We start from the raw sequence: 27,372 nt of genomic DNA, 5'->3' as shown, positions 1-27,372 counted from the left end.
CAAATTAAAATTCTATCAAATGTCTAGGAAAGTCAATGAGTTATGAACAGTTTCCCACAAAGCAAAAATTGACAACTGCTTCAGAAGAAAAATGTTCATGTTTCCCTCCCCTTCCCAATTTTCACCTTTATCATCAAGTAATTTCAATGCAAACGACCCAAAGCATTATGTTGCTACAGGAGATTTTGTATTGGAGCATAGGGGCACAAAAAATAAATCAAAAGGGAAAAAAACACTAAACTGATGGTGTGCACATAAATCAACGAATGCGATGTATTACCTATGAATTGTACTGTGCCTTTAGGGAAAGGCGCAAATAGAAAATTAACAAATGAGAAGTTTTGTCTGAGGTGCAGAAAGACTGACTTTGTATATTGAATTTCTAAACTAGTTTAGACCAAGATTTCATCAAAATAGTGGGAGTCATATATCAGAACACAACTTATTCAAATTGGCAGTTTAAATGAACTCCCTGGCATGTCGTGTGGGTTATAATCATGTCATGAATTAAACATTGCAACTAATATACGAGCTGTAACTCAAATTATATACATACACAATTTTAAAGAAAAAAATGCAAACTGGAATTTGAAATTCAAAAAACTGAAGTTACCGGCAAGCCACAGCATAGCTACTTGCATCTGAAAAGGAAAATAAACATTTCATATTTCTTAGAACAGTGTTTTGACTTTTTTCTTTTCAGATGCTGATGAATCTGTTGTGCATTTCTAGCATTTCCTGTTCCTATTCACTTCTACAAACCAGGGATGTTTCTAAAACTGTTTAGATAAAGAATGTCTGAAACTATATAAATAAACTCTACGTTAAACTGTCATTTAGTTTAACACAGCTGTCTAGAATAATGTTATTGTCCAGAATAATGGATGTAAATATTAATTTCATATTCCCTCTTCACTAAACAAAGATATTTGATCCAAAGTAAATCGATCGCCTTTTATCCAGCATTTTAAACATCCTGTTTCAATTGAAAATGTTATGTGAATTGGTATTAAATTTTTGACTTTGAAAACTCAGTCTTTGAAAAGATAATTAAAACTTTGAAATGCAGCTTGATAGTTGTAGTTTGGTCAATGATTCTATTGGCAACAATTCATCAGCACAAAGCTCACAGTATGTTCAAAAGCCTTTTCAGGAATAAACTCAAAAACTTTTTTGGAAATAAACAAGATGTCTTCAGTAAAAAGAAAAAGTCCCCTAAAATTTGACTTAGTGGTTTATAGATTAGCAGAAGACACATAACAACTACTTGCTTTAATCTGTTCAATATGTCCTGTGGTTGGTTAACATGTATCCCAACCTTTGTGAAAACTAATAGAGACCAATAGACTTTGAAGCTTATTTGTGCATACTACTTGTGAACTAGCAATGCTCTAAGATAACAATTGCATTGATCAAGCACGCTTTGTAATTTTTACTGGATCAACAGATTAACATATCACAACAAAGTAGTAAACATTTATATGCAATGAAATGTGTCACTTAAAGCATTAAATAAATCTTTTTTTGTGCCTGCAACTTTGTCCTTAAAAAAAGGTACATAATTCACAGAAGTCTGCAATACCTCAGTGCTTAACCTAAGCAAGACTGACTGTATCAGCACTTGACCAGTTTATTACATTCCGAACCAAAGCTTTCTGGAAAAAGATGTTTTAAAATTAATTGCATTCTGTAAATTTACACACCCAATTTGTAAAAGCCCACTGTACAGAGCAAATAAAAGCTGTTCTTATACCTTACGGACATGTTTTATATCATTTCAGACTAAATTTTTCCATTAAAACATTTTGAATCTTGAGCACCCATTTTGAAATGTGCAAAGGTGCTTTGTGTTCCTGGACACTAAATCAACACTTTGTATGCAGTGAATTAACTTTAAACACCCAGAGGACTTTTCAAATTGTTCTATTGTAATAGGAAACAATGTCAACCTTTTATGGTATTTCTATAATTTATGATTTCAATTGCCTCTCTATTTTCCTCATCAGGAACCCTACAATTCATTCACATTATTATTCCTCTAAGCGGCCTCTTTCAGTGTTACATTTGATCCAGCCACTAAGATAAGCATTAAATAGCACAGGTCGACTTACCCTTAGATTCTTCATACTCCACCCTGCCGCATCACCACTGCCCTCCCACTCTTCACCCCACCGCCCCCAGGGAAGCACCACCCTCCACCTGTTATCTCTTCCAGACAGCCTGGTTGAGATCAGCAGTTCAACCTATGGGGGAGTGCACTGCAGAAAGTGTGGCCTTGCTACACGTGACACATCTCATTAATGCAACGTGTAGGGTTGCCAATTCTAGTTGAAGATATTCCTGGCAGTTTCATCACATGTCCTTCCCACCTTGCCCAGTTCAACAGCCTTTCTTCCCATCTCTAATATTTTTATAACTAATGAACAAAAATTGGCAATTTTTGAATACACCTATAAATTTTCTCTTGGGTTACTCAAGGCAGTATCCAGGAGATGAATCTTTAATCCTTGAAAACTCCAGGGCAATCCTGGAGGGTGGACAACCCTGGCAATGTGTTGTGCCAACAAGGTGCTTTTAGGTACTCAAACTTGAAAACGATAAATCAGAGATTTTACTTAACAATAGATCGATCCAGAAATTGCAGTCAGCAGCCTGAAGCATTGCACAAGGATCTCGCGAACCGCATGTCGAGAACTTCAAGTTTTCTGACATTCAGTTCACATCAACGGAAGTTAATGGGGAACCCCTTGCATGAGCTGCTGTGACATCAACAGACTGTCTAAGCAGCCAATCAAAATGCAGAATTCTCACAGAAAGCGAGCAAGGAAGTGTGTAAGCTCTTAAAATTTGAACTTTTAAAAAAATGTAAGAGAGAGAAAAACAAAGATTGGGGCTCTCGCATGGAGAAAAGGCAAGCCTGAAATAAAGATTGACAAACTTTAAAAACATCTATTAATTTTTTTAATTAAAATGGACAGGTTTCAAACTGCACAAAATTGAAATTAGTTTTCCAGACCGTTAACATTTTTTTAGCAGTAATAACATTAAAACCCTAGTTACACCTAATCCCTTTGGGTCTAACTTGTGGTGGGGAATTTAAAATCGTACTTACTGCGGAAGAGCCGAAGTTTTCATTAATTTCCCTGATTTGGCTGATAACACAGATTATCAGCTTGGGGAGGGGGGGTGGTGAGGGCAGTGGGCACAGTGCAGCCTGCCTCGGAACTGTCAATGACGGATCACAACTTCAGGATTTCCACATACACATGAACCAAATCTCGAACTTGCGGTCACTTTCAAAGGCGGAATGACGGCGAACGCTACCAATTCGTCATCATCCCAACTGCAAATTCTGGGCCCTAGTCTCACGTGTCTCAATACATGTGATAAAGTACTTCTTGACTGATACTTTTCTGTCCTCTCAACACAGCAAAGGTCTCCAGAGAACTTCATATAAGTGGAAGCATTCTCAGCGACACACCAAGAATATAATAGAATCTGACATAACTGAATATTTTTGAAATTTGTGTCAATCTGATATTGTAAGAACTGGCGCTAGGAATCTGCAACCACGATTGTGATGTTTGTGCTCTGGTTTCATGGTCATGCCTCATACCAGCCATTACATGCTTAATTTCTATTAATCTGTTCCAATTTGTTCTGCCATTTTGGTGATGTTAGATCAGTAGGAATTCTTCAGAATGTTTCCTGCTGTTATACCCAAGATTTCCCTTTGATGTCCCTTATCCATCCATTGAAGTCTGAGCTATAATCTTTTGTACAACACATGCTTAACACTTTTACGCTTTTCATCTCAGCAAAATGTATAACAGAAGTTTTTACCTCAATTAAATGCAAGAAAAGCAGATATCAGCACAAATGTGTATTTAAATATGGGAAGCTGTGGTGCTTTGTTGTACTTTTCCTATCAATCACAAATTTCCTTAGGAAGTGTCGTACATCTTCAGTCCTCTGAAAGATGCCAGGGAAAGTTAAAACTTGTCTGATTTCATGCTCAAAATGCAGCTCATGTGGACCAGAAAACTAGTGCAGTAGTTGAAAAAGTATTATCTCCTTAGGTGCATTATACTTAATATCATTTGATTCACGTGATTCAGAAGCAGCATGATGATGTACAGGGAGAGTATATAGTTACTGATTTATTACATCAATTTGTGTTTACTTTTTAAAAGTATGAGCTTTGAAATTGTGCCAGTCTTTTAGTTCAGGATTTCCATCAACGGAGTCCATGTGAAAATGCTGACAGCTTCACATTTGTTTAATCCTTTCATTACTAGAGGACCTTCGTTGCTTTTAAAATATGCATTGTTTATGTTGCATAGCATTTGAAAAATTATTTTCTGTAGAGTTTTAATGATAAATATTATAGAAACATAGAAATTTACAGTGCAGAAGAAGGCCATTTTGGCCCATCGTGTCCACGCCGGCCAACAAAGCCGCACGACCCTTGGTCAGCAGCCCTAAAGGTTACATATAAACCTATGAACAATGACGGAAAGGCAAAGAGCACCCAGCCCAACAAGCCTGCCTCACACAACTGCGACACCCCTTATACTGAAACATTCTACACTCCACCCCAACTGTAGACATGTGATCTCCTGGGAGAGGCAAAAACCAGATAAAAACCCAGGCCAATTTAGGGAGAAAAAATATGGGAAAATTCCTCTCCGACACATCCAAGCAATCGACACTAGTCCAGGAGATCATGCTGGCCGGATTCTATTCCCTGCAGTACTTACCATTATATCTGCACCGTCCAACAAAAGGTCATCCAGTCTAATCCCAATTACCAGCTCTAGGTCCGTAACCCTGCAGGTTACTGCACTTTAAATGCCCATTTAACCATCTCTTAAAAGTGGTGAGGGTTCCTGTTTTCACCACTCTTCCAGGCAACGAGTTCCAGATCCTCACTTCCCTCTGCGTAAAGAAGCCCCCCTCAAATCCCCTCTAACCCTTGCACCAACCACCTTAAAACTATGCCCCCTCATTATAGACCCCTCCACCAATGGAAATAGGCCCTTACTATCTACTATGTCCAAGCACCTCAATATTTTGTATACCTCAATGAGGTCTCCTCTCAGCCTATCCAATCTGTCCTCATAACTAAGATTCTCCATTCCAGGCAGCATCCTAGTAAATCTCCTCTGCACCCTCTCTAGTGCAATCACGTCCTTCCTATAATACGGTGTATTATAAAATAGAAATAATGAAAGGTAATGACATAGAACATTAATTACTTTGCAGCATTGAATATTTACAAACAGCAGCACTCTAATGCAATGTAATGAAACCAGTTTGTTAGATCTGCAATTAGCTCTACATTGATTCAACAATTCAGTTTTAATAACTGAGGTATTTGGTTGTCGTGGTAATGCTTGTAATGGATCAATTTAAAAGCATACCCAAAGCTGTATTACGCAGTCTGCTTATGCGTTGCTAATAAGACTAAATTAGTTCTGTAGTTTTCTTGTTTAAGAAAATATGGTGTTGTTACAGCAACGTTAGTTAAAAGAATAAATTGGTGACACAATGTTGGCGGTGGTAACTGAGTGCATGTTGGGAATGGACACAATAGAAGCTTGTGATCAGTATGCAAATGAAGGCTGCGCTTGTCTGTGCATGAAGGCACATGCATGTGCTGCTTGTGGTGTGACAGTTCAAACTTACTTTGCATATTCTGGAGAACCATTTCAGAATGTTAGTGTTGATATATGGCTTTAGTACAGATCTGTTGGTATGTACAATAAAATTTTACGGCACAGGAGGAGGCCATTCAGTCAAGGTGACTTTGCCAGTGCTATGAAAGTGTGATGCATTGAAAGAACTTGCATTTATATAGCACGCTTCACAAACTCAGGGAGTCCAGAAGCACTTTACAGCTAATGAAGTACTTTTGAAGTGTTGTAACATAGGAAAGGCCACAGCCAATTTTTTAAATTTTTATTCATTCACTGGATGTGGGCATCGCTGGCAAGGCTAGCATTTATTACCCATCCACAATTGCCTTTGAGCAGGTGTCGCAGTCCATGTGGTGAAGGTATTTGCACAGTGCTGTTAGGGAGGGAGTTCCAGGATTTTGATCCAATGATGTTGAAGGAACGGCAATATACTTCCAAGTCAGGATGGTGTGTGACTTGGAAGGGAACTTGGAGGTGATGGTGTTACCATGTGCCTGCTGCCCTTGTCCTTCTAGCTGGTAGAGGTCACAGGTTTGGGAGGTGCTGTCAAAGAAGCCTTGGCGAGTTGCTGCAGTGCATCTTGTAGATGGTACACACTGCAGCCATGGTACGCCGGTGGTAGAGAGAGTGAATGTGTAATGTGGTGGATGGGGTGCCGATCAAGCTGGCTGCTTTGTCCTGGATGGTGTCAAGGTTCTTGAGTGTTGTTGGAGCTGCACTCATCCAACCAAGTGGAGAGTATTCCATCACACTCCTGACTTGTGGCTTATAGGTGGTGGAAAGACTTTGGGGAATCAGGAGGTGAGTCACTCATTGCAGAATTCCAGCCTCTGACCTCCTCTTGTAGCACTGTATTTATGTGGCTGATTCAGTTAAGTTTCTGGTCAGTAGTGACCCCCAGGATGTTGATGGTGAGGGATTCGGTGATGGCAATGCTGTTGATTATCAATGGGTGGTTGTTGGACTCTCTCTTGTTGGAGATCGTCATTGCCTGGCACTTGTGAGGCGTGAATGTTACTTGCCACTTATCAGCCCAAGCCTGAATGTCGTCCAGGGCTTGCTGCATGTGGACGTGGACTGGTTCATTATCTGGGGAGTTGTGAATGGAACTAAACATTGTGCAATCATTAGCGAACATCCCGACGTCTGACCTTATGATGGAGGGAAGACCATTGATGAAGAGGCTGAAGATGGTAGACCTATGACACTTCCCTGAGGACTCCTGCAGCAATGTCCTGGGGCTGAGATGATTGGCCTCCAACAACCACAGCCATCTTGTGCTAGGTATGACTACAGCCAATGAAGAATTTTTTCCTTGATCTCCATTGACTTCAATTTTACTAGGGTTCCTTGGTGCCACACTCAGTTTAATAAAAACATGCTTCCTTGATGTCAAGGGCAGTCAATCTCATCTCACCACTGGAATTCAGCTCTTTCGTCCATGTCTGCACCAAGTCTATAATGTCTGGAGCCGAGTGACCCTGGAGGGACCGAACTGAGCATCGGTGAGCAGGTTATTGGTGAGTAAGTGCCGTTTGATAGCACTGTCAACAACACCTTCCATCACTTTGCTGATGACTGAGAGTAGGTTGATGGGGTGGCAATTGGCCGGTTTGGATTTGTCCTGCTTTTTGTGGACAGGACATACCTGGGCACTTTTCCATTTTGTCGGGTAGATGCCAGTTTTGTAACTGTTCTGGAGCACAAGTCTTCAGCACTACAGCCGCAATGTTGTTGGGGCCCATAACCTTTGCTGCATCCAGTGTGCTCAGCCGTTTCTTGATATTATGTGGAGTGAATCAAATTAGCTGAAGACTGGCATCTATGATAGGGACCTCAGGAGGAGGTCGAGATGGATTATCCACTTGACACTTCTGTCTGAAGATGGTTGCAAATGCTTCAGCCTTGTCTTTTGCACTCACATGCTGAGCCCCTCCATCATTGAGGATGGGGATATTCATGGAGTCTCCTCCTCCTGTTAGTTGTTTAATGGTCCACCACCATTCATGACTGGATGTGGCAGGACTGCAGACTTTTGATCTGATCCATTGGTTGTGGGATCGCTTAACTCTGTCTATAGCATGCTGTTTCTGCTGTTAGCATACATATAGTCATGTGTTGTAGCTTCACCAGGTTGGCACCTCATTTTTAGATATGCCTGGTGCTGCTCCTGGCATGCTGCAATGAACTAAGGTGATCACCTGGTTTGATGGTAATGGTAGAGTGAGGGATATGCCAAGCATAGTGTTACAGAATGTCTCCACAAGATCCTCCAAACCCGGGAGGACAGATGCACCAACATCAGTGTCCTCATTCAGGCTAACATCCCCAGCATTGAAGCACTGACCACACTTGATCAGCTCCGCTGGGCAGGCCACATTGTTCGCATGCCAGATACGAGACTCCCAAAGCAAGCGCTTTACTCGGAACTCCATCACAGCAAACGAGCCAAAGATGGGCAGGGGAAACGTTACAAGGACACCCTCAAAGTCTCCCTGATAAAGTGCAACATTCCCGTTGATACCTGGGAGTCCCTGGCCAAAGACTGCCCTAAGTGGAGGAAGTGCATCCGGGAGGGCGCTGAGCACCTCGAGTCTCATCGCCGAGAGCATGCAGAAACCAACCGCAGGCAGTGGAAAAAGCATGCGGCAAACCTGTCCCATCCACACTTTCCCTCAGCGACTATCTGTCCCACCTGTGACAGGGACTGCGGTTCTCGTATTGGACTGTTCAACCACCTAAGGACTCATTTGAAGAGTGGAGGAACTGCCTATGATGATGATGAATACAATTCTACTGCTGCTGACAAATGGCATTGAGATAATGACCAGATCATCTGTTTTAGTGATGCCAGCCAGGACACAGAGGAGAATCTATGCTCTTCTTAGAAATAGTACCATGGGATCTTTTGCATCCAGAGCAGATGGGGCCTAGGCATAACATCTCAACCAAAATATGGCATCTCTGACAGTGCAGCACTTCCTTAGTACTGTGTAGGAGAGTCCACCTAGAATTTGTGCTCAAATTGTTGCAGTGGAACTTGAACCCATAACCTTCTGACTCGGAGATGAGACTGCTACCAACTGAGCCCTTTCCCCATAACCGCAATATTTGGAGTTCTTTGTTGATCGATGATGCACTGGTATTGGTAGAAGAGTGATTAGGTGCAGGTTTTGCAGTTCTACCATGATGTCGATATGGATACATAGAAAATCGCAACCATGACCCAAATGTTTTGAAGGGGTGCTCTCCCCATGGTAAAAATGTCCTACAAGACACATCAGGAAAGGAACTGAAAAAGTGACCAGTTGAAAGCTTCGTCTTGTCAATTGTTTCTTGTACCAATTACTCAAACTGTAATAAGAATTAAGTTACTCAAACCACATTAGGGAAAATTGCACTACAGCAAACATAAGCAAACACGCAAGTACAAAAGACAAGGCTGAAATGTTTGCAACCATCTTCAGCCAGAAGGGCCGAGTGGATGATCCATATCAGCCTCCTTCTGTGGTCCCCACCATCACAAAAGCCAGTCTTCAGCCAATTCAATTCACTCCATGTGATGTCAAGAAACACTGAATACAGCAAAGGCTAAGGGCCTTGACAACATCCCAGCTGTCGTGCTGAAGATTTGTGCTCCACAACTAGCCACGCCACTAGCCAAGCTGTTCCAGTACACTACAACACTGGCATCTACCCAACAATGTTGAAAACTGCCCAAGTATGTCTTGTCCACAAAGAGCAAGATAAATGCAATCCGGCCAATTACCACCCAATCAATCTACTCTTAATCATCAGCAAACTGATGGGCGGTGTCGTCAACAGTGCTATCAAGCAGCACTTACTCACCAATAACCTGCTCACCGATGCTCAGTTTGGGTTCCATCAAGACCACTCAGCTCCAGACCTCATTACAGCCTTGAACCAAACATGGACAAAAGAGCTGAATTCCAGAGGTGAAGTGAGAATGACTACCCTTGACATCAAGGCAACATTTGACCAAGTGTGGCATCAAGGAGCCCTAATAAAACTGAAGTCAATGTGAATTGGGTAAAACTCTACACTAGCTGGAGTCATATATAGCACAAAAGAAGATGGCTGTGGTTGTTGGAGGTCAATCTCACAGTCCTAGGACATCGCTGCAGGAGTTCCTCAGGGCAGTGTCCTAGGCCCCGCCATCTTCAGCTGCTTCATCAATGACCATTCCTCCATCATAAGATCAGAAATGGGGATGTTCGCTGATGACTGCACAGTGTTCAGTGCCATTTGCAACTCCTCAGATAATGGAGCAGTCCATGCCCGCATGCAGCAAGACCTGGACAACATTCAGGTTTGGGTTGATAAGTGGCTATTAACATTCACGCCACACAAGAGCCAGGCAATGACTATCTCCAACAAGAGAGAGTCTAACCACCTCCCCTTGACATTCAATGGCATTACTATTGCTGAATCCCCCACCATCAACATCCTGGGGGGTCACCATTAACCAGAAACTTAACTGGACCAGCCACATAAATACTGTGGCAACAAGAGCAGGTCTGATGCTGGGCATTCTGCCGCGAGTGTCTCACTTCCTGACTCCCCAAAGACTTTCCACCATCTACAAGGCACAAGTCAGGAGTGTGATGGAATATTCTCCACTTGCCTGGATGAGTGCAACTCCAACAACACTCAAGAAGCTGGACACCATCCAGGACAAAGCAGCCCGCTTGATTGGCACCCCATCCACCACCTTTAATATTCACTCCCTCCACCAGCGACGTACCGTGGCTGCAGTGCATACCATCTATAAGATGCACCACAGCAACTCACCACGACTTCTTCAGCAACACCTCCCAAACCCATGACCTCTACCACCTAGAAGGACAAGGGCAGCAGGTGCATGGGAGTTCCATCACCTGCAAGTTCCCCTCCAAGTCACACACCATCCCGACTTGGAAATATATCGCCGTTTCTTCATTGTCACAGGGTCAAAATCTTGCCACTCCCTCCCTAACAGCACTGTGGGAGTACCTTCACCACAAGGACTGTAGCAGTTCAAGAAGGCAGCTCACCATCAGCTTCTCAAGTTCAATTAGGGATGGGCAATAAATGCTGGTCTTGCCAGCGATGCCCACATCCCGGAATGAATAAGCCTTCTGCACTGTACACTTACCCCAACAGATAGAAAGCTCTGGGTAGCCACGGTCAGTGTAGAAAATTTAAGGCACTTTTCAATTTTATCTCCTGTGAGAAATATTTCAATGTTCAATGGTTTTAATTTAACCCGTAATATCACTATAGACATTTTCTGCTTATGTCACTCTGTTTTCTGTTCTCATCGCATTTTCAGCATTCCTTTCCACGAAGCTCATCTTATTGACTATTTTTAACGTTCATTCCTGGGATGTGGGCATCTCTGGCAAGGCTTGTATTTATTGCCCATCCCTAGTTGCCCTTGAGAAGGTGGTGGTGAGCCACTTTCTTGAACCGCTGTAGTCCATGTGGTGAAGGTAGTCCCCCTCATGCCTAATCGTCAATATCAGTTTTTAAACAAATTTTTAAAAATAATAAGAAAACAGAGTGACATAAGCAGAAAATGTCTATAGTGATATTACGGGTTAAATTAAAACTATTGAACATCGAAATATTTCTCACAGGAGATAAAATTGAAAAGTGCCTTAAATTTGCTACACTGACCGTGTAGTTGAGAGGATAAATTCGGCTGAAGTATTGCAGGCTCTCTGAACTAATGCTTAAAACAATGAGAATCACTCATGGAAAACAAACTCTCAATTTGTCAAACATGATTTCCCCTTCATAAAACCACGCTGACTCTGCTTGACTGAATTATGCTTTTCCAAATGTCCTGCTACTTCTTCTTTAATAATGGACTCCAACATTTTCCCAACCACAGATGTTAGGTTAACCGGTCTATAGCTTCCTGCTTTTTGTCTTCCTCCTTTATTAATAGGGGCGTTACATTTGCAGTTTTCCAATCCGCTGGGACCGCCCCAGAATCCAGGGAATTTTGGTAGATTACAACCAATGCAACCAGTATCTCTGCAGCCACTTCTTTTAAGACCCTAGGATGCAAGCCATCAGGTCCACGGGATTTATCCACCCTTAGTCCCATTATCTAAGGAGTACCACCTCCTTAGTGGTTGTGATTGTGTTAAGTTCCTCCCCCCTATAGGCCCTAGACTATCCACTGTTGGAACATTGTTAGTGTCCTTTACCGTAAAGACTGATACAAAATATTTGTTCAGAGTTTCTGCCATCTCCATGTTCTCCATCACTAATTCCCCGGTCTCGTCCTCTAAGGGACCAACATTTACTTTAGCCACTCTTTTTTCCTTTTTATATATCTGTAGAAACTCTTGCTATCTGTTTTTATATTTTGTGCTAGTTTACTTTCATAGTCTATCTTCCCTTTCTTAATCATTTTTTTAGTCATTCTTTGCTGGCTTTTAAAAGCTTCCCAATCTTCTGTCCTCCCTCTGGTTTTGGCCACTTTGTATGCCCTTATTTTTAATTGGAGGCCATCCTTTATTTCTTTAGTTAGCCACGGATGGCTATCTTTTTTTATACACCCTTTCCTCCTCACTGGAATATATTTTTTGAGAATTATGAAATATCTCCTTAAATGTACACCACTGTTCATCAACCGTCTTACACTTTAATCTATTTTCCCAGTCCACTTTAGCCAACTCCGCCCTCATACCTTTCTAGTCCACTTTATTTAAGCTTAGTACAGGTCGAACCACCCTTATCTGGCACCCTCAAGACCTGGCCTGTGCTGAATAAGGGATTTTGTCAGATAAAGGGAGGTCAGCCCGAGGAGGGGCCGGGGGGGAGGCGGCTGGAGGTCAGGGAGGGGGTGTGGAGGTCGGTGCTCCAGACGGGCCCGAAGTGTCAGCGGCCCCCGGCGGGCCAAATGTCGGCAGCACCCTGGCAAGCTGAGTGTCGGAGGGCCCCCAAAGTCAGGGTGGAGGTTGGCCACGTTCTGCATATGCGCCCCTGGCCACCAAAGTCATGCCGGACGAGGGGTGGTGCCAGATAAGGGAGTCCTGGATAAGGAAGGTCCAACCTGTACGCTGGTTTGAGATCCAACTTTCTCACCCTCCATCTGAATTTGAAATTCAACTATGCTATGATCACTCATTCCAAGGGGATCCTTTACTAGGAGATTGTTTATTAATCCTGTCTCATTCACAGAGTATATGTTTCACTCATTTTTTCCGTCCTTTACAGTTGTCTGCATTAAATTTCATGTACCAGCATTCTAGTCACATACATATTTTGTTCTGAGATTCCTGAGCTGCCTCCTCCAATTTCACTGCCCCACCTTGTATGGTATCTGTAAATTGGACCAATTTCAATAGAGCTTCCGGATCCAAGTCACTGTAAATTCTAACAGCAAGCCGAGGCATTCTACACAGTTCTCCTTCTTTCCACCACCTCCCCCGTGAGCCCCCCCCCCCCCCCGCCCCGCCCCCACCCCGAGCGAAATTGATTTGAATCTTCTAACTACACCTATCATTTTCTCCCTATCAGCCAATTTCTTATCCATTCCTAAGTTTTTACTTGAATCCCCCACAACCCAGAGACTACATTACATAGAATTTACAGCACAGAAACAGACCATCCGGCCCAACTGGTCTCTGCCGGTGTTTAAGCTCCACACGAGCCTCCTCACACCTTACTTCATCTAACCCTATCAGCATAACTTTCTATTCCGTTCTCCCTCATGTACTTAGCTAGCTTCCTCTTAATGCCTTTTGTGTAGAACTTTGGCAAATGCCTTTTTGGAAATCTTGGTACACCGCTTTGTAGGTCCTTTGATTGTTGATCATAATTTCCTCTAACGGGTTGGTCAGTCAGGATCTCCCCTTCTGATTCTATGAGGAAAGATTGGAGATGCTGGGTCTGTTTTCTTTGGAACAGAGGAAGCTAAAGGGAGACCTGATTGAGGTGTATAAAATTATGAGGGGCCTGGATAGAGTGGCTAGGAAGGACCTGTTTCCCTTGGCTGAGGGGTTAACAACCAGGGGACATAGATTTAAAGTAATTGGGGAGAGGTTTAGTGGAGCTATGAGGGGAAATTTCTTCACCCAGAGGATGGTAGGGGTCTGAAACTCACAGCTTGAAAGGGTGGTAGAGGCAGGAACCCTCACCACATTTCAAAGATACTTGGATGTGCACTTAAAGCATCATAACTTACAGGGCTACAGACCAAGAGCTGGAAAATGGGATTAAGCTGGATAGCTCTTGGTTGGCTGCACGGACACGATGGGCCGAAATGGCCTCCTTCCATGCTGTAAATTTCTATGATTCTATGATTACACAGGACCAGATCTAAGATAGCCTGCCCTTTAGTTGGTTCTGTTACATACTGCTCAAGGATCCCATCCCTTATGCACTCTATGAACTCTTCCTCAAGTCTACCCTGACCAATTTGATTTGTCCAATCAATATGGAGGTTAAAATCACCAATGATTATTGCTGTTCCCTTTTTACAAGCCCCCACTTTTTCTTGGTTTATACTCCGACCAACAGAGTTGCTACTGTTCGGGGGCCTATAGACCATGCCCACCAGTGACTTTTTCCCCTTATTATTCCTTATCTCCACCCAAACTGTTTCAACATCCTGATCATTTGAGCCAATATTGTTTCTCACTATTGCAGTGATTCCATCCTTTATCAACAGAGCTACCCCACCTCCATTTCCTTTTTCTCTATCCTTCCGAATAGTCAATTACCCCTGAATGTTTAGTTCCCAATCTTGGTCACCTTGCAACCACGTCTCTGTTATGGCTATCAGACCATACTTATTTGTAACTATTTGTGCTGACAGCTCATCCAATTGTTACAAATGCTGCATGCATTCAGATAAAGAGCTTTTAAATGTGTTTTCTTACCATTTTCTCCTGCTATGGCCCCAGTTTCTGATACACTTCTATGTTTATAGATTCTTCCTGTCACGCTCTGGTTTTCGTTTCCCCAATGCTACCCTGCTCTATTGCCTTCACCTTGTTCTTTGAGCTTTTAGGTTTCTGCTCACCTGAACCCTCCCACCCCCCCTCCCTCCCCCACTAATTAGTTTAAAGCTCTCTCTGCAGCTCTAGTTATTCGGTTCGCCAGGACCCTAACCCCAGCGCGTTCCAAGTGGAGTCAATCCCAACGGAACAGCTCCCTCTTACCCCAGTACTGGTGCCAGTGCCCCAGCAACCAAAACCCATTTCTCCCACACCAGCCTTTGAGCCACGAATTTAGCTGTCTGATCTTATTTAACCTATGTAAATTTGCTTGTGGCTCGGGTCGTAATCCAGAGATTATAACTTTTGTGGTTCTGCTTTTTAATTTGGCGCTTAACTGCTCATAATCCCTTAGCAGAACCATCTTGTCTGTCATATCTATGTCATTGGTACCCACTCCAAGTTCCTCTCCAGTCCTGAGGAGATGTCCTTAACCCTGGCACCGGGCAGGCAACACATGATGCCGGACAAGGGAAGTTGCCGGTTAAAGGAGTACTGGATAAGAGAGGTTCAACCTGTACTACAGCCACTAGTTTCCCTTTCCCTACCCTGCTAGTTACACCCTCAAAAATTCTAAGAAATTTGTCAAATACAATTTATCTTTCATAATATTATATTGACACTGGCTAATCATATTATGATTTTCTAAGTACCCTGTTACCATTTCATTAATGATGGATTCGAGGATTTTCATGACAATTGATGTTAGGCTACCCTTGTAATGTAGCCAAGTTTGCTGATGATACAAAGATGGGTGAGAAAGCAAATGGATATAGACTGGCTAAGTGAGTGGCAAAAATTTGGCAGATGGAGTATGATGTAGGAAACTGTGAGGTTATCCACTTTGGCAGAAAAAATTGAAAAGCAGATTAGAATTTAAATGGAGAAAAATTGCAAAGTGCTTCAGTACAGAGGGACTTGGGGGTCCTTGAGCACGAACATAAAAAGTTAGTATACAGGTATAGCAAGTAATCAGGAAGGCAAAAGGAATGTTGGCCTTTATTGCAAAGGGGATGGAGCATAAAAGCAGAGAAGTCCTGCTTCAACTGTGCAGGTATTGGTGAGGCCACACCTGGAGTACTACATGCAGTTTTGGAAGGAAACACTTACATTGGAGGCTGTTCCGAGAAGGTTTACTAGGTTGATTCTGGAGATGCGGGGGTTAACTTATGAAGATAAGTTGAGTAGGTTGGGTCTATACTCATTGGAGTTCAAAAGAATGAGAGGTGATCTTATCGAAACATATAAGATAATGAGGGGCCTCAACAAGGTGGATGCGGAGAGGATATTTCCACTCATAGGGGAAACTAAAACTAGGGGACATAGTCTCAGAATAAGGGGCCGCCCATTTAAAACTGAGATGAGGAGGAATTTCTTCTCTTAGAGGGTTGTAAATGTGTGGAATTCTCTGCCCCAGAGAGCTGTTGAGGCTTGGTCATTGAATATATTTAAGGCGGTGATAGACAGATTTTTGAGCGACAAGGGAGTAAAGGGTTATGGGGAACGGGCAGGGAAGTGGAACTGAGTCCATGATCAGATCAGCCATGATCTTATTAAATGGTGGAGCAGGCTCGAGGGGTCAAATGGCTTACTCCTGCTCCTATTTCTTGTGTTCTTGTGTTGTTCCTGTAGTTACCTGTTTTCTCTCGCCCTCCTTTCTTGAATAGCGGGGTTATATTTGTTACTTTGCTAATGCAACAAAAACAGATGCAACTTCATGTAGCGAATAAGAGCCGATTTCCATTGGACTAGGCAGTAATATATATATATATATATATGTAGTAGGTGACAAGATCAATCAACTTTCTTTTTTCAATTGTTGATAAATTTTCAGCAGCCAGTACTGCAGAAAACATTTGCTCACGTAATAGCTCATCTAGCAAAGAACATCAAGAATAAAAAAACACTGCTTGTAGCTCATTATCAACTGCAATCTTTGCACATGGGCCATGTGATAATGCATGTTATGGAGGATGACAATTGTAATATTATCCTCCACATTTTATCAATATGAATGGGGAGGGAGTGAAATTAGACTTATTGTAGACAAGATCAGTGTCAACAATTTCAATCTTTGCTGAATTTTTCTCAATGGAATATTAACATGAAGAGCACAGCTCATAATATATTTACTGGCTGAGACCTTAAACAATTATTTTGCTTCGGTCTTCACAGTGGAAGTCACAAAAACCATGCCAAGAATTGCTGGTCATGGGAATGTGGGAAGGGAGGACCTTCAGATAATCACCATCACTAGGGGGTAGTGCTGGACAGGCTAATGGGACTCAAGGTAGACAAGTTCCCTGGTCCTGATGAAATGCATCCCAGGGAATTAAAAGAGATGGTGGAAGCTATAGCGGATGCATTGGTTATAATCTACCAAAATTCTCTGGACTCTGGGGAGGAACCAGTGGATTGGAAAGCAGCTAATGTAACACCTCTGTTTAAAAAAGGGGGCAGACAAAAGGCAGGTAACTATAGGCTGGTTAGTTTAATATCTGTAGTGGGGAAAATGCTTGAAGCTATCATTAAGGAAGAAATAGCAGGACATCTAGATAGGAATAGTGCAATCAAGCAGACGCAACATGGATTCATGAAGGGGAAATCATGTTTAACTAATTTAGTGGAATTCTTTGAGGATATAACGAGCATGGTGGATAGAGGTGTACCGATGGATGTGGTGTATTTAGATTTCTAAAAGGCATTCAATAAGGTGCCACACAAAAGGTTACTGCAGAAGATAAAGGTACGCGGAGTCAGAGGAAATGTATTAGCATGGATCGAGAATTGGCTGGCTAACAGAAAGCAGAGAGTCGGGATAAATGGGTCCTTTTCGGATTGGAAATCGGTGGTTAGTGGTGTGCCACAGGGATCGGTGCTGAGACCACAACTGTTTACAATATACATAGATGACCTGGAAGAGGAGACAGAGTGTAGTGTAACAAAATTTGCAGATGACACAAAGATTAGTGGGAAAGCGAGTTGTGTAGAGGACACAGAGAGGCTGCAAAGAGATTTAGATAGGTTAAGCGAATGAGCTAAGGTTTGGCAGATGGAATACAATGTCAGAAAATGTGAGGTCATCCACCTTGCAAAAAAAAACAGTAAAAGGGAATATTATTTGAATGGGGAGAAATTACAACATGCTGCGGTGCAGAGGGACCTGGGGGTCCTTGTGCATGAATCCCAAAAAGTTAGTTTGCAGGTGCAGCAGGTAATCAGGAAGGCGAATGGACTGTTGGCCTTCATTGCGAGAGGGATGGAGTACAAAAGCAGGGAGATCCTGCTGCAACTGTACAGGGTATTGGTGAGGCCGCACCTGGAGTACTCCGTGCAGTTTTGCTCACCTTACTTCAGGAAGGATATACTAGCTTTGGAGTGGGTACAGAAACGATTCACTAGGCTGATTCCGGAGATGAGGGGGTTACCTTATGATGGTAGATTGAGTAGACTGGGTCTTTACTCGTTGGAGTTCAGAAGGATGAGGGGTAATCTTATAGAAACATTTAAAATAATGAAAGGGATAGACAAGATAGGGGCAGAGAGGTTATTTCCACTGGTCGGGGAGACTAGAACTAGGGGGCATAGCCTCAAAATGCGGGGAGCCAATTTAAAACCGAGTTGAGAAGGAATTTCTTCTCCCAGAGGGTTGTGAATCTGTGGAATTCTCTGCCCAAGGAAGCAGTTGAGGCTAGCTCATTGAATGTATTCAAATCACAGATAGATAGATTTTTAACCAATAAGGGAATTAAGGGTTATGGGGAGCGGGCGGGTAAGTGGAGCTGAGTCCATGGCCAGATCAGCCATGATCTTGTTGAATGGCGGAGCAGGCTCGAGGGGCTAGATGGCCTACTCCTGTTCCTAATTCTTATGTTCTTATGTACTCTGTGGTAAAATATTCTCAGTTGAATGGCTTATGATATGAATGTTATACAAAAACAGTTTCTGATTTTTTTTTAAAAATTTACATCAAGCATCTGCCTGCTATAAAAGTTAATGGGGAAAAAAATAACTGGGTTGTCGGCAGGCTTATGCTCAACACATTATGAATTTCAGGGTATCCCTGTGAACAGAATACCAAAGTGAAGAGTAAATTCAATTCAAGTATTAATATCAGTTCAGCAGAGCACTAACTGTATTTTTAAAGGGATATATTGGCTGCAATTTGTAACACTGAGAGCTTGCCAAGTCCCTAGTCAAAAGTAAATTATGTCTCAAGAACAGTTCATTTCTTGCACTTCTGTAATTGGGAACTTGATATTTAAATGTTATGGTCACACATGGTTATAGACTATAAATGCACACAACTTTGTTTACATTTCTTTAAATATAAAATCTACATCACATTACCTTTTAAAAATAAATAATGGGTTTCCATAAATATGAAAGCATGAAAGAATAATACAATAAATTCAAATCAGTCACTGTTTAATAATCTGTTGTTTTTTTCCCTGTGTGCTTGCAATGCCATTCATGAATTATGGAGAAGATTTTAGGTTTTTGTTTTGTGTCCGTTTCAAATGGGTTAAGATTGTCGAAATCTTTTCATTTGGGTCTTACTACCTTTGAAACAGACGGATGGTACGTGATTTTTATGTAGGTTAATATATTTTAAAACTACCTTCCAATTTTTGAAATGTAAGCCAAATTGGAAAAGCTCCTCTTCCAAAAGATTACTTTGTCTAATGTCAAACCAGCTTCCAGTATTTTAGGCAGGACAGTAATTTGAAATGTAGCAGTTCTTCTGAATTGATTTAATTCTACGGTCAATTTTCTTCAGGGTAATTGTTTTGAGTTACAGGTTAAAGTGGAGTTACACAATTAAAGTAATAGGTGTCAGCTGATCAACATGGTCATGTAAATGTTTTGAATTATTTTACACACTGATTAAATATATGTAATGAATAAGCTTCCACCATATAACTATCACCTTTGCTAATTAATTAAAATTATCCTTTAATGCTACATAAATTCTTGCTTTTAATATTTGCATTACATTGAGCAAAGAGATGTTCCTTCTGAGAAGACATTAAAATACTGTTTTAATCATGTGGATCCTAAAAACCTGTTTGTAATCGTTAAACATGTGCATTATTTGTAGAATATCTTCATGGGCTTGACTTTAATTAACACTCACACCAGTCCTCACTATTACTACTCTCTGGATATTTACTTTTCATATATATTCGTAAAATCTACATTTTTCACATTTCATGTGAGTAGCTTCAGACGAACTTCAAGAATATTGCAAAAAAGCATTAAAGTGCAGAAAGAATGCATCAAGGCTTATTTTATACAGCAAAATTAATGGAATCTAATGACAGTCATTTCAACCTATGCCTTTCAGACGAGCAATTTAAATTCATAGGATTCATTGTTTTCCTCATTCTCTCCGCAAGCTGTATTCAAGTACATCCCTAGGAAATGTTTTTCAGTACAGAAGATTGTTTTTTTGTATATTTTAAGCAGTGTGTGAATTGCTTGAGCCTATCATGCAGCTCTGCAACTGCTAAGAAATCACACATTGCTTCCCATGGGAAAGTGCAACACAATTGGTGCAAAAGCCAAGAATATTTAAGATGAGCTGACACTACACAGTACTTAAAGTAGTATTTGGCTATCAGTTATTATGACAACTGAAATGCAGTCTAAATTAGTCCTAATAAGCATAAGTTTCTTTACAACCATGTTTAGTTCAACACTGGTGACTGATGTCTGAATTTCATTTCCTCTTCCAGAAAGTGTGAACAGTGCAAATTCAGCACAATGTGAAACAGATCATATTGTTCAACAGTTTCCATTGATTTCTTTTTGTAATATAAATGGGATCTTTCAGTTGGCACAAAAATTGAGAATCAGGGTGTGCAATTGACACACTTACAGAGTGAGTGACCCTAAACACTGAGGTTGAGCTAAAAGTCTATCATTAGAGCAATACAGGCTACAGAGTTTATTTTATGCAACTTCATGTTCAATGGGTAAATTTATGGTGAAGTCATTTTAAGGCCCTTCCTGATCAATTTGGCATTTACTTTGTTTATAGCCTTGCAATTTTTTCTGCTGAAGCAGCATACAAATCCATAGTTGAACTTGAATTATGTGACTCAGTATTGTGAATTATGTAATCTAGTCTAAAATGCATGATAAAAGTCAAATTTAAATTAAATAAGGTAAACACATTGTGCAGCATATATGGTTTCATTCTGGTTAATGGATGTGTTTCTGGTAACTGGCTTCTGTGAATTAACCCAATATGAGTTAACATAAGAAATGTCAATGATTAAAAATGACCACTTAGCCTATCCATGATCCTTCTTGAATCCGGTTCCAAAAGTGATGTATTATTGTCTAGTTTTAGTTAGTGGATGTCTTTTTTATCAAGTCGGTCTACATAAGCATTTAAAACAAATGTTTGAAACCACAGTGGAGGTTGCTGTACCAAATTTAGTTCAATCTGGCTTTCAAGCTGTAAGGCTGAGGGAAGGCATCAAGTTAGGTTTAAGCAAACACACAATATGACCTATTCAGACAAATAGATGACAGCAAATTATTTTAAATCCAACTGTCATTACAAAGAGATTCATACAAACCACAGCAACTAGTGAAAGGGTATTTAAGTGGGTGGATCTATTTATTGAGTTGAGTTATCAGAGGATAGTTGAACTGATTGGAAACTTCACACGAAAAGATAAAGTAGACCAAGCTAACCTGTGTCGTTGGAAAAGATTAAGAAAGAAAAGGACTGCGTTTGGAAAAATTACCTAGAAACCACTAGCTTAGCATAAGATATTATTTTGTCTACTCAAGAAGTTAAATGAAAGACTTTCTACTGTGAATATGCAGTATAACTATTATATCAGTTAGATCAATGACTTGTTTATTGTCTTTTTTCAATTATTTTTTGGCATTTTCAAGGTGAAAAAACTCAGTTGTGATTTGAACTTGTGTCTCTGGATCATTAGTCCAGGCCTCTGGATTATTAGCCCAGTAATATAACCACTATGCTACCGTACCTTCTGCTTATCATGCCAGCACTACACCAACTACTTCATGGTGTCAGCTGAGTTATGTCGTAGAAATGTCACTTTAGTGATATCGTTTTAGAAGCTCCCTGGTCCATATTAATCATCCAAAGACATCTGTTAAGGGAATCTAAGTTCTGTGGTGTTCAGATGGGTGGCGCACCATTATTTCTATCATTGTTACTGTGTTTGACGACCAATATATCATTTATTATGCTGGAGGAAATTGTAGTCATAGTGGCATAGAGGACATAATATATCATCTGGTTCTTTCTGTCTTTTATCTCATCCGTTTCAGCTTTTTCTTGCTGTCTCTTTTTATATTGCCCGTTTTTATTTACACCCGTTCTTTCTGTCCAATTGCTCAGTTGTTTTTGTTCCATCTTATCTTCACATAACCTCTGTCATACTTTACGCCTGTGACCTCTCTTCTCTCTATTTTACTTATGCATGACACCTTTCCCCTGTTGCCCATTTCCTTTTAAGATGAAAAAAAAACTTTAAAATCAAACAATAGTTAAAGAAAAATAGATTTTAGTTAATGAAAGGGGAAAACAGAAAAAATTCAGAAAGTGATGAATGGGCTGAAATCCAGGAGAAGGAAAATCAGAGCATTCTTAAACAAAATGAACAGCAGCAACAAGAAATATCAACTGACAAATATGACAAAATATCAAACGGATAAATGCTGCTATCTGCATCTTATTCATGTCGTTTTATGTGGAATTGATCTTAATAAATAACACCAACTCATTTCGGAAGATGTAGGGAAGCTTAGAGAATAGTAGTCAAAAGTCCAAGTGATTACAAAAATGGAACCTGCAATTTCCATTCTGTTATTAGTGGAATCCTGGAAACAACTAACCAGGTTAGCTTTGTAGTGTTCCCCAGTTCGGATTCTATAGTAATTAGTTGTCCAAGGTGTTTGTTGATGTACCTTAGAGGCAGAGATGGAGGGAACTCATCAATGCCAAATCCAAGATTTGGAACAGACGGAAGAGCTGTAATGTATGCCGAATAAAATAATGGGGGAGGAGGCACATCCTCTTTATTCTTCCTCCTCCCTGGTGGCTGAGCCTGTGCTGAATGGTGGGCTCAGAACAGCAATTGGCCTGACTGAGTCAAGATATATAACAACAAATTTGAAAGTATCTGGTGTAAAACCGAATTAATAGTTTCACTTAAATAAGAATAAACATATTCAGTCATTATTTTTTTTTCTTACTTGCATGTATAAACAAGAACATAGCGGAGCCTAATCAGGCCGGGCTGTATTATCTTCTGATCCAGTCCTTCAAATCCAGACCTATACATGTTGCACATATCTTGCTGTTCTAAAGCTTCTATCTGCTAGCTATTTTATTAATAATGTAATTTTCATAACCATTTATGAATAAAATTCATGATTATATTAAACATTTAGGGACTGCAAAGTTATGGATGTCTGGATAAGTATAGCTACCATTCAAATTGCCTTCACAATTGTTGCAAGAGGCTGGCAGAGCATTAGAAAGTAACTGACCTTGGATAGATTATCCTCTGACTCCCAGGCATACGAATGGTGTATTCACACTATAAATGTAGCATATTGCAGTTATAGTGTAAGGTGTTAGCTGTGCATCAGTGGTAGCACTCTTGCCTCTGAGTTAGAAGGTCGTGGGTTCAAGTCCCACTCCAGAGACTTGAGTAGCGACTGAGTTGACATTTCAGTGCAGTACTGAGGGAGTGCTTTACGGTCTGAGGTGCCGCCTTTTGGATGAAACCTTAAGCCGAGGCCCTGTTTGCCCACGCAGGTGGACGTAAAAGATCCCGTGGCATTTTTCAAATAACAGCACAAAAGTTCTCCCTGGTGATGTAGCCAACATTTATCCCTCATCCAACATCACTAAAACAGACTATCTGATCATTATCACACTGCTGTTTGTGGGAGCTTGCAGTGCCGATCTACCACCCCCCCCACCCCCGACGGCGGAATTCTGTCGTGAAAATCTTCGGCCCGCCCGGCAGTGCCAAAACGAGCTTTTTCACGATGGTCCCCTGAGGCTGCGGCCTTCTGCAATGGCGGCGCGGCTCCCATTAAAGGGGAGGATCTACAGCTGCCATGTTTTTTTTTTGTCGACCGACTGCCATGTCGACCCGACAATTATACCCCCGAATTCGGCTGGACTGCCAACAGGCAGCCTGGCACCCCCTCTTGGGTGCCAGGCCACTGGCCCAGCCGACACCCTCGCTGGTGGCCCAGTGGACTGAAGTTTAAAGATTGCACAGGCTCTCCCCTTTAAGTGAAGGGGGGGAGCCATGGTGACACGGCGCTGTGATGACATCATCGCGGCGGCCACTCCACACCACCCCCAACATCTGCCCCTCTAGTGGTGTCACCGCCGCATATCCACCCCCATTGAGCAACTTCCAGATCCGAGAGAAAAAAAACCAAAGAGCGGAATTTCGCTCAAGAGGCCACCTCAACCACCGTGGCGGTAAGACCACAGAAACAGTGTGCGTACGCCCCGTTTTGGGCAGGGGACAATTTTTGTTCATTTTTAATGCTCAGAGAAGCATCTCGTTCATCCTGCTCACTTTTTAAGTTAAATAATGAGGATTTTTTTAAATGACAGTGGATGGATAGTTATCTCAGTTGACATTCTCCAGGTTATTAAAGAAAGCCAACAAATTATTCCATTATGGAAGAATATAAGACCATTAAAAAAAAAAGAGCAGGAGTAGGCCATAAGGCCCCTCAAACCTGCTCCGCCATTCGATAATATCATGGCTGATCTTCGACCTCAACTCCACTTTCCCGCCCGATCCCCATATCCCTTGATTCCCCTAAAATCTACTCAATGACTCAGCATCCATAATCCTTTTGAGTAGAAAATTCCAAAGAGTCACAACCCTCTGAGTGAAGAAATTCTTTCTCATCTCAGTTTTAAAAGGCCGACCCCTTATTCTGAGACGATGCCTCCCTAGTTCGACACTGTCCAGCCAGAGGAAACAACCTCTCAGCATCGACCCTGTCAATTCCCCTCAGAATCTTGTATGTTTCAATGAGATCACCTCTCATTCTTCTAAATTCTAGCAAGTATAGGCCCATTCTGCACAATCTCTCATTATAGGACAACCCTCTCATCCCAGGAATCAATCTAATGAACTTTCATTGCACTGCCTCTAACGCAATATATTCTTCCTCAGATAAGGAGACTAAAACTGTGTACAGTACTCCAGGTGTGGTCTCACCAAAGCCTTGTACAATTGTAGCAAGACTTTCTCACTCTTGTACTCTAACCCTTTGACAATAATGTCCAACATGTCATTTTCCTTCCTAATTTCTTGCTGCATGCTAACATTCTGTGTTTTCTGTACGAGGACACATAAATCTCTCTCAGCACCAACATTTAATAGTTTCTCATCATTTAAAAAAGATTCTGTTTTTCTGTTCCTACCAAAGTGAATAACCTCACATTTCCCCAAATTGGCCCTGAAATTCCGGTCGGAGGCTTCTTTCGGACGAACGCCTCCGACCGGGGAATTTTTACGAATTAACCTGGTGGTCCCGGAGGAGCGTGGGATTCAGGTGGGGAGGCCTTCACTTCCCGTGCTGTGAAGCATGCTCCCATCCTCCAGGTTCCCACGCAGAAGGTGCAGTCGCGTGTAACTGTACAACCAATCAACTACAGTATTCCACAGCTTTCTCATTAATAGCAATTAGAACTCTGTGTCCACAAGATCTCATTGCTATTAATGAGAAAGACTAAACATACATAATAAAAAATAAAAACACACCACATAATTAAAATTAATTGAAATTAAAGTTAATAAATGTCTTAAAGAAAAAAAAATTCTGAATTAAAAAAAAAAAAGTTTTTTAAATTATCGTTTAAAATAAACTTACAGGGTTTTTAACAATAAAATGTATTTTTAAAATGTTATTTTTAATGTTTTTGTGTCTTTTAAAACTCTTACGCCTGTAAAAGTAAGCTACTCACCTGCTTTTATCAGGCGCAAAAGTTTTCAGGCTATTTGCTGGGCAGGATATGGGTAAATACTGCAATCTTGCCCTTGCAAATGTCCTCGCTCCCGAGATGCAGACGATCTGACAAACTGGAGCTTGACAGATTGGAAAAGCCGGTTTTCAGTGCTTGCGCATTGTGCGCTGAAAACTGGCTTTTCCGATGCCTTCCCGGGTCTGTACACACTCAGTACGGACCTGGGGAGGCCAGAATTTCTGGGCCATTATATTTCATCTGCCAACTTATTGCCCACTCACTTAACATTTCTATATCCCTTTGCAGGCTCTGTGTCCTCCTCACAACTTAGTTTTCCACCAACTTTGTATCGTCAGCAAATTTAGATGGATTATACTCAGTCCCTTCATCTGAGCCATTAATATAGATCGTAAATAGTTGAGGCCCCAGCACTGATCCTTGCGGCACCGCACTATTTACAGCTTGCCAACCTGAAAATGACCCATTTATCCCTATTCTCTGTTTTCTGTCTGTTAACCATCCTTTATCCATGTCAATATATTACCCACAACACCATGAGCCCTTATCTTGCTAGCAACCTTTTTTGTGGCACCTTATCGAATGCCTTTTGGAAATCCAAATGTACTACATCCACTGGTTCTCCCTTTATCTACCTTGCTGGATACATCCTGAAAAAACTCAAATAAATTTGTTAAACACTATTTCCCTTTCATAAAACCGTGTTGACTCTACCTAATCATATTATGATTTTCTAGGTGCCCTGTTACCACTTCCTTAATAATGGATTCCAGTATTTTCCCAATAACTGATATCAGGATAACTGGCCTGTAGTTCACCATTTTCTCTCTCCTTCCTTTCTTGAACAACAGGGTTACATTTGCTACCTTCCAATCCACTGGGACCGTTCTAGAATCCAGTGAATTTTGGAAGCCCACAACCAATGTAGCCACCTGTTTTAGAACCCTAGGATGTAGGTCATCAGGTCCAGGGAATTTGTCGGCTTTTAGTCCCATTAGTTTTTCAAGTACTTTTTCTCGGCTGATCTTAATTACTTTAAGTTCCTCACTCTCATTAGTCCCTTGGTTCCCCGCTATTTAAGTGACACTTGAAAATGATTTGAGCACCTACTAATGATTTCCCCATGCTAGAATGTCGTCAAGAATAATTTGACAAAGTCCCAAATCCAGCATTCAATTGTTTTTTTTCAGGATTATCTAACATGTCAGATTCGTTTTATTTAATTCAACACAAAATAATCCATCTGAAAAAAATTCACCCGACAAGCAAACAGGATTTTCTTCCTTTCGCTAATACAATAAGAGGATTAATCAAATTCAGAATAACAAATGCAGCAACTTGAACGCAGACCTGCAACTAAGACTGTAGCAGGGATTATATGAAATTGTATAACTGAATTACATTAAATTTTGTGAGCGAAACGAAAGAAAGCAGAATGTCCGCACAGGCAGAGCATGAACAGTATTCATGCTGAACCTCCCACCACAACACAAGGGGCATAGTCCCTTCACGCGGGCCCGGCTGTGAGCTGGCACCCGTCCAGCTCATTATTTTTGCGTTTCAAGGGAAATTTCAATCTCCAACGCAAGTTAAATGTAATTCACAGAGCGCTTCAGTCTTCAGTTCTAATCAG

This window comes from Pristiophorus japonicus, chromosome 8 (assembly GCF_044704955.1).
Source record: "Pristiophorus japonicus isolate sPriJap1 chromosome 8, sPriJap1.hap1, whole genome shotgun sequence".
Classification (NCBI taxonomy): Eukaryota; Metazoa; Chordata; class Chondrichthyes; family Pristiophoridae; genus Pristiophorus; species Pristiophorus japonicus.
This window is presented reverse-complemented; position numbering follows the sequence as displayed.